At 37.9% G+C, this 9,732-nt stretch overlaps 1 protein-coding gene across 1 annotated transcript in view; it reads left to right on the forward strand.

Annotated features, from left to right (window-relative positions):
* Nucleotides 1-9,732, forward strand: part of KIAA1328 (KIAA1328 ortholog) — a 500,809-nt gene that overhangs the window by 106,549 nt on the left and 384,528 nt on the right. The window lies entirely within an intron of this gene.

Below are 9,732 nucleotides of genomic sequence, written 5' to 3' on the forward strand. Positions count from 1 at the left end.
TCTTTTTGTTTTGAGTACTTCATTATTTTCTGGCAGTATTACATTTTCTAGGTTCATCTTGTATATTCTGTGCCCCAGCCCTAGAGTCAGCCATTTTTGCAAGAATATCTGGTTTATTGGGAAATGATATTAGAAACTTAGATCTGAACTGTAGATGTCATTACTACTGGGTGTCATTGCTTCTAGGACATCCTGGCTGACAGAGTAAGAAATGTATGTTTATACTAATCCATGTGTGTATGTGTGTGTGTGTGTGTATGTATGTATATGTATCCCAGCTGACAGAGTAAGAAATGTATGTTTATACCAATTCATGTATGTGTGCATGTATGTGTGTATGTGTGTGTGTGTATGTTATGGTACCTAGTACAACTCTAAAAGAAATACCACAAATGGGATCACTTAAACAAACAGGAGTTTATTCTCTTACAATTTTGGAGGCTTTAAGTCTAAGTTCAAAGTGCCAGGCTCTAGGGACTGGGTGAAAGCCCCTCAACTTTGGGGTTTAGCTCTGTCTCCTACTCCCGGCCCACAGAAGCTGGAGGCTTTTCTTCACTCAGACAGGTGCTGGCAGCTGAGGCTGACAAGTCCAAGGTTGACAAGTAAAAAGGCACAGTCCCAATATTACCAAAGAACACTGCAGGCCACTAACTCAAGTCCAGATTAAGTCCCAACATTGGCAGGAAAACAACTTTATCAGCTAGGTTACACAGCTAATGTATTTAGTCTTACAGTCCCCATTCATTTCCAGAGTTACTTAGGTCAGCAGCTCTGCCCCATTCATTGATAATAGTTTTTATGTTTGTAATAATATTTTTTTAGTCTGGCATTTCATCCTAGGATCCCTCAACTTCCTAAATGACTTTTTTTTTTTTTTTTTTTAATATTTCATACATTAAGGTCTACTCTCTGTGCTATAAAGTTGTATAGTTTTTGATGAATGCACTGTATTTGATGATCATACAGAATAATTCCATCAGTCTAAAAAATCCTTTGTGATTCACCTGTCCAACCCTCACCTCCCCCTAGACTCCAGACAATCACTGATCTATTATGATCCATATAGTTTTGCCTTTTTCAGAATGGTATATAAATGAAATCATCCATTATACAGCCTTTTCAGACTGCCTTTTTCTGTGTGTATGAGTAAAATTAGAATAATGGAGTAATGAGGGCCTTCCCCTTTTTCACTGATGCTCCACTTTACCAGGCATGATATTCTTTTCCAGGGGATGGTCCCTTCTGACAACATGACCGAAGTAGGTGAGACGAAGTCTCGCCGTTCTTGCTTCCAAGGAACATTCTGGCTGCACTTCTTCCAGGACAGATTTGTTAGTTCTCCTGGTAGTCAGCGGTACTTTCAGCATTCTTCACCACCACCACAACTCAAAAGCATCAGCCCTTCTTCAGTCTTCCTTATTCATTGTCCAGCTTTCACATGCAATGAAACAACTGAAAATACCATGGCTTTGGTTAGGCACACCTTAGACTTCAAAGAGATGTCTTTGCTCTTCAGCACTTTAAGGAGGTCTTTTATTTTTTATTTTTTATTGTGATTTGGGTGAAAGTTTACAGAGCAAATTCACTTTCCGTATAGCAGTTCACACACACTCTGTCTCATGACATTGACAGCAATTTCCCACAATGCAACAGCTCCCTTCCCACTTCCTCACCGTAGTTACCTCTTCCCAGTGTCCTTCCCTCCCATGCACTCCTGCCCCCTGAACTGTCTCCCTGTGTGTATATAGCCCTTCTATTCTCCTATGATTGATCTCTCCAAGGAGTATATCTACCTAATGTAAATGTTCAGCTCATATGCCTGTCTTTTGTTTGGTTGGAAGCCACAGGAGTGGGCTCAATTCTAGACCTGAAGGGCACCTAGGGGCCATAGTCTCAGTGGTTCCACCAGGCTCTATGAGACCTGCAAACCTGGTCCCTCCCCTTTTTTTTTTTTTTTTTAATGATTTTGTTTTTTGTTCCACATTGTTCTCCCACTCTGTCTGGAATCTACATAGATCCCTTGTTAAGGAAGTCTTTTGCAGCAGATTTACCCAGTGCAATATATGTATCACCTGATTTCTTGACTGCTGCTTCCATTGGTGTTGATTGTGAAACCAAGTAACATTACTATATTACATATAAATTGAGCAGTTATTCCATTTTTTTTTAATATACAGCATTATGACATGAACTTTATTGATGATACAAGTTCATAAAAAATCCTTCTTTCCAAAGCCAATTTTTTCTATTCATCTAAGCAAAGTAGTGACAGAGTTGAACAGAGGCTATGTGGTAAATTGTTTCATTGACCCCAATTTTTACCCCTTTATGTAGACACTTTTCCATGTAACTTGGCAGATACATATATTTACCTTCCTGTTAACTTTAGGTATGTTATGACTTTCTTTGGCCAACTGAAGTGATAAATGTTGTGTGCCATTGAGTCTGTTAGACTCATAGTGACCCTATAGACCAGAGTAGAACTGCCCCGTAGGGTTTCTTAGGCTGTAAATCTTTACAGGAGCAGATCACCAGGTGTTTTCTCCTGCAGAGCTGTTAGTGGGTTTAAAATGCCAGTGTTACATTTCATAGGCTAACACTTTAATCATTGAGTCACCAAGGCTCCCTAAAGTGATCAGTCATATACTGTTTTTGAACCTGGAGGGTGGCTTTCCTGATTAATAAGCCATAGATTATCTTTTATCCAGTATCGCATTGCTTGTTTTTACTTTTATGTTGTATGTGTAATTACTGACATATAGGTTATTATCACCTTACTGTTTTCTATTTGAACCACATTTTTTTGTTTGTTTCTTTTAACCTCTTTTGTTGCCTTCTCTTGACTAACAAATATATATTTTTTTTAATTTTGTCTTTCCTTACTAATTTAACTTTTTTTTTTTTTTTTTTAACTGTTTAAAGGGCTTATTATTTATCCAATTGAAGTATCTCAGGAGAGCAGGACAGGTGTCTTTTCTAGAAGGTCTAAACTTCTTTAGAGAAGTGGGCTCTTATTGTGATTAGGGAATGAGGCCAGGCTGAGTGTTTGCACACATGGAATAAAGGGCTTGCATCTCTTGCCAGTGTTTGGAACAAGCAGAAGAGGGAAAGTGAGGCTTAAAGCTGTACACACTTGTGGAACAAGTGGAAGAGGGAGGGGTGAAGGTTAAGCTGTCAGCAGTCAAACATCTAAAAATGGAGTCAGATTCCTCATTGTACCCAGTAATGCTAAAACCTTAGAAGATAAATTGCATTTACCCTTTCTCGTCTTTAGCTTTATTGTTGCATTTTAATTCAACCTATATTTTAATCCCCACAATACTTCATTCTTATTCCTTTGTAGAGTCAGTATTCAGTCAGCTTTGTTTTATTATTTAATTATATTTTAATTATATAATTACTATTTCCATTGTTCTTCATTCCATATTGTATATTTATATTTCACATACACACACACACACACATATAGTCCTTAATCATTTTCTAAACCTTTTAACAACAAACAGAAGGCATGAAGACGGCTACATACTTTCTCAGTTTTTCTCTCTCCTGTCTTCCCCTTTTCTTTTGACTCTCCAATTATTCCTATGTTAGATCTTTTAAAACTATTATTTCTTTTAAACTATGTTCTACCTCTTTCTACTGCTCTTTTCTTTATTTCCCTTTTCCCCTCCCCATCGGTTTCAGTTTGCAAATTGTGTACTAATATGTCTATTCTGCTGTATTCAGTTTTTCAATTCATATGATTTTAGTTTATAGATTCCAGTTTTCTGGTGAAATGAACCATCCTTTTATCTATTTTCTTTATCTTTTCCTCTCTATATTTTCTTGAGTATATTTATGATATTATTTTAAAGTTCCTATCTGGATATTCCAATATCTGGATGAACTCTATATTTATGTGCATTATCTATTTTTCTTCCTGTTCTTTTGGATTAAGAGTATGAAGGCAGAGAGGGTAAGTACAATATAGATTAGTAGATTTAGGATTGTAAGTGAAGGGTTGTAGATTAGGATTATTGCTATTCAGTCTATGTGGGCAATGGAAGAATACACTAGGATTTTTGGAGATGAGTTTGATTCAATCCCCCTCATCCTCCAATAAGGATAGATAGGAAGGCTGAGGTTAGATGTAGGGTAGAATTAATAGAGTAGGGAACTTGGTATAGGACTGAAAAGGGGGCTAATTTTTGTCAAGTGAGGATTAATAATCCTGAGGTTATGTGTGTTCTTTGGGTTACCTCTGGGACTCAGAAGTGAAATGGAGCTATCCCTAGTTTTATGATTAATGCTACTAGTAGTAAGAGTAAAGGTATTGTATTGGATAAGGTGGTGATAGATCATTGTCCTGAGTATATAAAGTTAATTATGATAGCTAGTATTAGTAATATTGACACAGTTGCTTGTGTTAGAAAGTATTTGGTAGCTGCTTCAGTTGCTCAGGGGTGATGATTTTTTATAATAAGAGGAGTAATGGTGAACATATTTATTTCTAGTCCAATTTAGGCTGTGAATCTGTGGGACCTAAATATGGTGATTGTTGTTCCTGAAAATAATGTGAATAGAATGAGGGTAAAAGTTAGGGGATTAACTGGTACAGGAAGGATATAAACCAACATTTTTGGTATGGGCCCAATAGCTGAATTAGCTGACCTTACTAGAATGTAGTATGATTGGGTAACATGAAGATTTTTGAGTTCTTAGGTTTAGGTTCAGTACCTATTATTCTAGAAATAAGGGGGCTCAAACCCCTATTATGTACTCTATCAAAGTAAGTTTTATCAGACATATTTCTATGATTGAGGAAGGATGCATAATACTATAATTGGGATGGATACATATCATATACATAGGGCTAAAGTTAGGGGTAGGAGACTTTTTCATACAAGACATATGAGTTGATCATAGTGGAATCGAGGTTATGAAGCTTGTGGCCAAAGGGTCAGGGAGGCCCCATCTTCTGATCTCCTCTAACCCCACAAGAGGAAGACAGAATCACCATCAGAAGCCCAAGGCCTATCCCTGTGAGGCCAGACATGCTGCCTTCCTCCAGCCTTTTCACTAACCCTGACACCAACTGTTCCTCCCACAGCACTCACCACCTCTCTGCTGGGTTTGATAATTTGCTGCAGTGGCCACACAGAACTCACAGATTATGGGGTTTATTAGGGAAGCCACAGGCTACAATTCAAGTTCAGGAACATGCTCAGTCTCTCTCAGCCTGCCATCTCTCAGCTGACAGTCTCTTTCAGCAGTGCGTGTCTCTCGGTGTCTCTCTCAGCAGTGCATGTCTCTCAAGGTCTTTCTCTCAGCAATGTGTGTCTCTTGCATCTCTCAGCCAGCAGTGAGAGATTTCTTCTGCCTCTAGGAGGGTCCCTTTTGAGCTTGGCAGAGTGGTAAACTAAACAATCCCAACATCAGAAGTCTATACACCTGAGAGAGAGCAAACTTCCCAAAAAATTACTTCATGCTGCTCCCAACAGAAATACCCCAGGTGGAAAACTTTAACAATCAGGAGCTACTCAGTTGCTCATGGCAAATCCCACCACGGCGTTTACAAAGGCTTATGGCTAGAAAAGCCACACTATGTTATTTACTACATTGCACTCATACTCATAGGAAGCAGATTGTTAGGATAATGGTCTTGACAATGAAGTTGGTGGTATAAATCTCTGGGTACTCAGGGTTATAAAATGCTCCTAGGAAAAGCAACGTGGTTAAGGCATTTATTGTGATGATACTGACATATTTTGCTACGAAAAATAGAGCAAAAGGTTCAGTGGCATATTCAGCGTTCAATCTTGATACTAGTTCTGATTCACCTTCCGTAAGGTCAAATGGGGCTTGATTAGTGTCCGCTAGGGTTGAAATAAATCATATTATAGCGAGGAGTCAGGTGGGAAAAATCAGTCATATAAATTCTTGAGTAGTGGCTACTGTGGATAAAGTGAAAGGATCCATTGATTAATATAATCGAGAGTAAAATAGAAGCTAATGAAACTTTGTAGGAGATAGTTTGGGCTACTGCTCATAGTGCTTCAACTAGGGTATATTTTTAGTTTTATGCTCATCCTGATCATAGAATTGAGTAAATGGCTAGGCTTGATACTGCTAAAATAAAGAGTATACCTAGATTCATATTGATGAGCAGATGGGGCATTGGAAGGGCAATTCATATAGTGAGAGCTAATGTTAGGGCTAGGATGGTGCAATGGTAAACATAAATATAGAGGAAGTTGAAGGTCATAGAGGCTCTTTAATAAATAGTTTTACTACATCCGCAGTTGGTTGCAGGAGTCCATAGGGGCCTACAACATTTAGGCCTTTATGAAGTTGTATATACCCTAGAACCTTGCATTCAATTAGTGTTAAGAAAGCAACTGCTGGGAGGATAGGAATGATTAGGGATGGGAGATTGATGAAGAACACTGTTAAGAAGAGGAATTGAACCTCTAGAGGTAAAAGTTTTAAGTTTTGTACAATTACTGGGCTCTGCCATCTTAACAAGCCTTGTTCTTGGGCTATTACAAGTTTAGTTTCTAAATTAATATGAATTCATTTATTCATTTAAGAGCACTTTAGGAAAGTTGGCTCTGTTTTTCTTGTCCTTTCGTACTGGGAAAAATATGACATAGATAGAAACCGACCTGGATTGCTCTGGTCTGAACTCAGATCATGTAGAACTTTAATCGTTGAACATACAAACCATTAATAGTGGCTGCACCATTAGAATGTCCTGATCCAACATCGAGGTCATAAACCCTGCTGTTGATATGGACTCTAAAATAGGATTGCGCTATTATCCCTAAGGTAGCTTGTTCCATTGATCAAGTAGATGGGTCAAGTAATGATATGGAAATTTAGACTGGTTAGGTCTGGATAAACTATCATTCAGGGTTTTTTGTGTTCTGAGGTCACCACAACCGAAATTGTTAGCTCATGAAACAAGGGTTAATACCATTAGGGGAAAAAAGTAGTTATTGAGCTAATTAATTTAAGCTCCATAGGGTCTTCTTGGATTGGGTAATGATATTGTATATAGAAAATTTATAAAGGTTTTCTCCAGAAAATTTTACTCTTTTCTCTGCTAGGCCAATAAAAAGGAGCACTGGTGGTGCAGTTAAAGTGCTCTGCTGCTTACTGAAAAGTTCAAACTTGCCAGTTGCTTCATGGGAGAAAGATATGGCAGCCTGCTTCTGTGAAGATTACATCCTTGAAAACCCTATTGGGCAGTTCTGCTCTGTCCTGTAGGACTGCTATGAGTTGGAATCAACTTGACAGTTGGTTATGGGTAGGTCAGTAAAATGGTGCCTGACAAACTAAACTTAATCAGGAACTATGCTGAATTGAGGCTATGTTGTAGTCCTTTTAAGGTTCAGTCTACTCTGGGACACTCTTGGCCCTCCAGGATTTTCTGTTTAGAGCCTGATTCTCTAGGACTCTACCCTTAATGAGTCCCAAATTAGCCAGAATTCCTATTTTCTCTAACTCTGTACTGCAGTACAACCTTGTACAAAAACATTACATGTAAAGAATGCTTTACATGCTTTTTAAAAGTTCCTTTATTTTCTGGTAGAAGAGAGTCATCTGCTCTATAAAATACTGAGGTAAGAAACAGAGACCCATTGAAAGATGTCATACAAAGCTGTTTAGTGTAGTGACTGAAAAAAGTATGAGGACTATTTGGATTCAACACAAGGATATGTTTCTAGCTACATGAACTTGATGAAGTTACTTTCTTTTCTAAGCCTCTGTTTCCCTTCTGTAACGTGGATATGAAACAGATGTTACTTCATAGGGTTATTGAGAAGGTTATATGTGATATATACATACAAATAAATACACACACACACACATATGTATTTAGCACACAGTGCCTGGTGCAGAGTAAGCACTCAGATAAAGCTCCTTAATAATACTAGTATCATCACTATCACTGTTACTAGTATTAAATCTTTTACTGGGAATAGGAAAATCTAAACACTATTTGAAGGCCTTATTGAGTGAGAAGAAAAAAGTTTTCCGTGGCTTTGTAAATTTTAGAATTTAATATCTGCAACAGATTACTGCCAAGACTTTGAAACTTTTTTTTTTCTTAAAATCCGGTAACCTTTTAGGTAAATTTTTGTTTATATGACTTCTTCAGAGAATTAATTAATTTTTTGTTGCTGCTCTAACAAATTAACATGAATTTAGTGGCTTAAACCCACGTAAGTGTATTATCTTATAGTTCTGTAGGTCAGATGTCTAAATAGAGCTGTGTTCCTTCTGAAAACTTTAGGGTAGCATCTGTTTACTTTTTTTCTCCATCTTCTAGAAACTTCAAACCTTGAGTTGCAATATTGAAGGAATCTATAGGTAAAAGACTGAATGATAAAAAGGAATCATCAAAAGAAGATGGTAGGAATACACTCAGTTACTATACCAAAAAAAATGTTGGTTGATATGCAGCCATTTCAGGAAGTGGCATATGATCAAGAGCCAAAAGTATTAAAGGAAGAAATCTAAGCTGCACTGAGGGAACTGACCAGGAATAAGACTTCAGGAATTGATGGAATACCCGTTGAGATGTTTCAAAAAACAGATGCATTGTTGGAGGGGCTCACTTGTTTATGCCAAAAAGTTTGGAAAACAGTGATCTAGTCAGCCAATGGAAGAGATCCATGTTGTGCTCGTTCCAAAGAAGGGTGATCCAACAGAACATGGAAATTATCAAAGAATATCATTAGCAGCTCTGATGGTGTAGTGGCTAAGGTATTTGACTGCTAATCAGTCTGCTAAACCCACCAGCCACTCCTCAGAAGGAAGATTGAGCAATCTACTTCCATAGTGATACCAACTTGGAAACCCAAGGAGGGGTCGCTCTGAGTCTCATCTGACTCAACAGCAGTGAGTTATATTAATACCCCAAGTAAAATGTTGCTGAAGATATTTCGAAAACAGTTATAGCAGCATATTGACAGGGAATGGCCACAAATTCAAGCTGGATGCAGAAGAGGGCATGAAATGAGGAATATCACTGCTTATATCACATGGATCTTGGTGAAAGCAAAGAACAGTAGAAAGAGGTTTACCTGTGTTTTATTGAGTATGTAAAAACATTGGACTGTGTGGATCCTAACAAATTATGGATAACATTGCAAAAAATGGAAATTCCAGAACACTTAATTGTGCTCATGAGACCCAAGACCTAAGAAGCAGTCACTTGAAAAGAACAAGGGGATAATGCATTGTTTAAAATCAGGAAAGTTGTGCATCAGGGTAATAGCCTTTCACCATATGCATTCATTCTGTATGCTGGTCAAATCTGAGAAGCTGGACTGAATGAAGAAAAACTCAGCCTCAGGATTGGGAGGAGACTCATTAACACCCTGTGATATGCTGATGACACAACCTTGCTTCCTGAAAGTGAAGAAAACTTGAAGCACTTGCTGATGAAGATCAAAGACTATAACCTTCAGTATGGATTATACCACAACATAAAGAAAACAAAAGTTCTCACAAGTGGACCAGTAAGCAACATCATGATGAATGGAGAAAAGACTGAAGTTGTCAAGGAATTCATTTTACTTGGATCCACAATCAACCCCCATGGAAGCAGCAGTCAAGAAACCAGACGACATATTGTACCGGGCAAATCAGCTGCAAAAGACCTCTTCAAAGTGGAAAAGACCAAAGATGTCATTTTGAAGAATAATGTGCACCTGACGCAAGCTGTGGTGTTTTTTTTTT

The sequence above is a fragment of the Orycteropus afer genome, unplaced genomic scaffold (assembly GCF_000298275.1).
Source record: "Orycteropus afer afer isolate SDZICR_OR568_19922 unplaced genomic scaffold, OryAfe1.0 scaffold00141, whole genome shotgun sequence".
NCBI lineage: Eukaryota > Metazoa > Chordata > Mammalia > Tubulidentata > Orycteropodidae > Orycteropus > Orycteropus afer.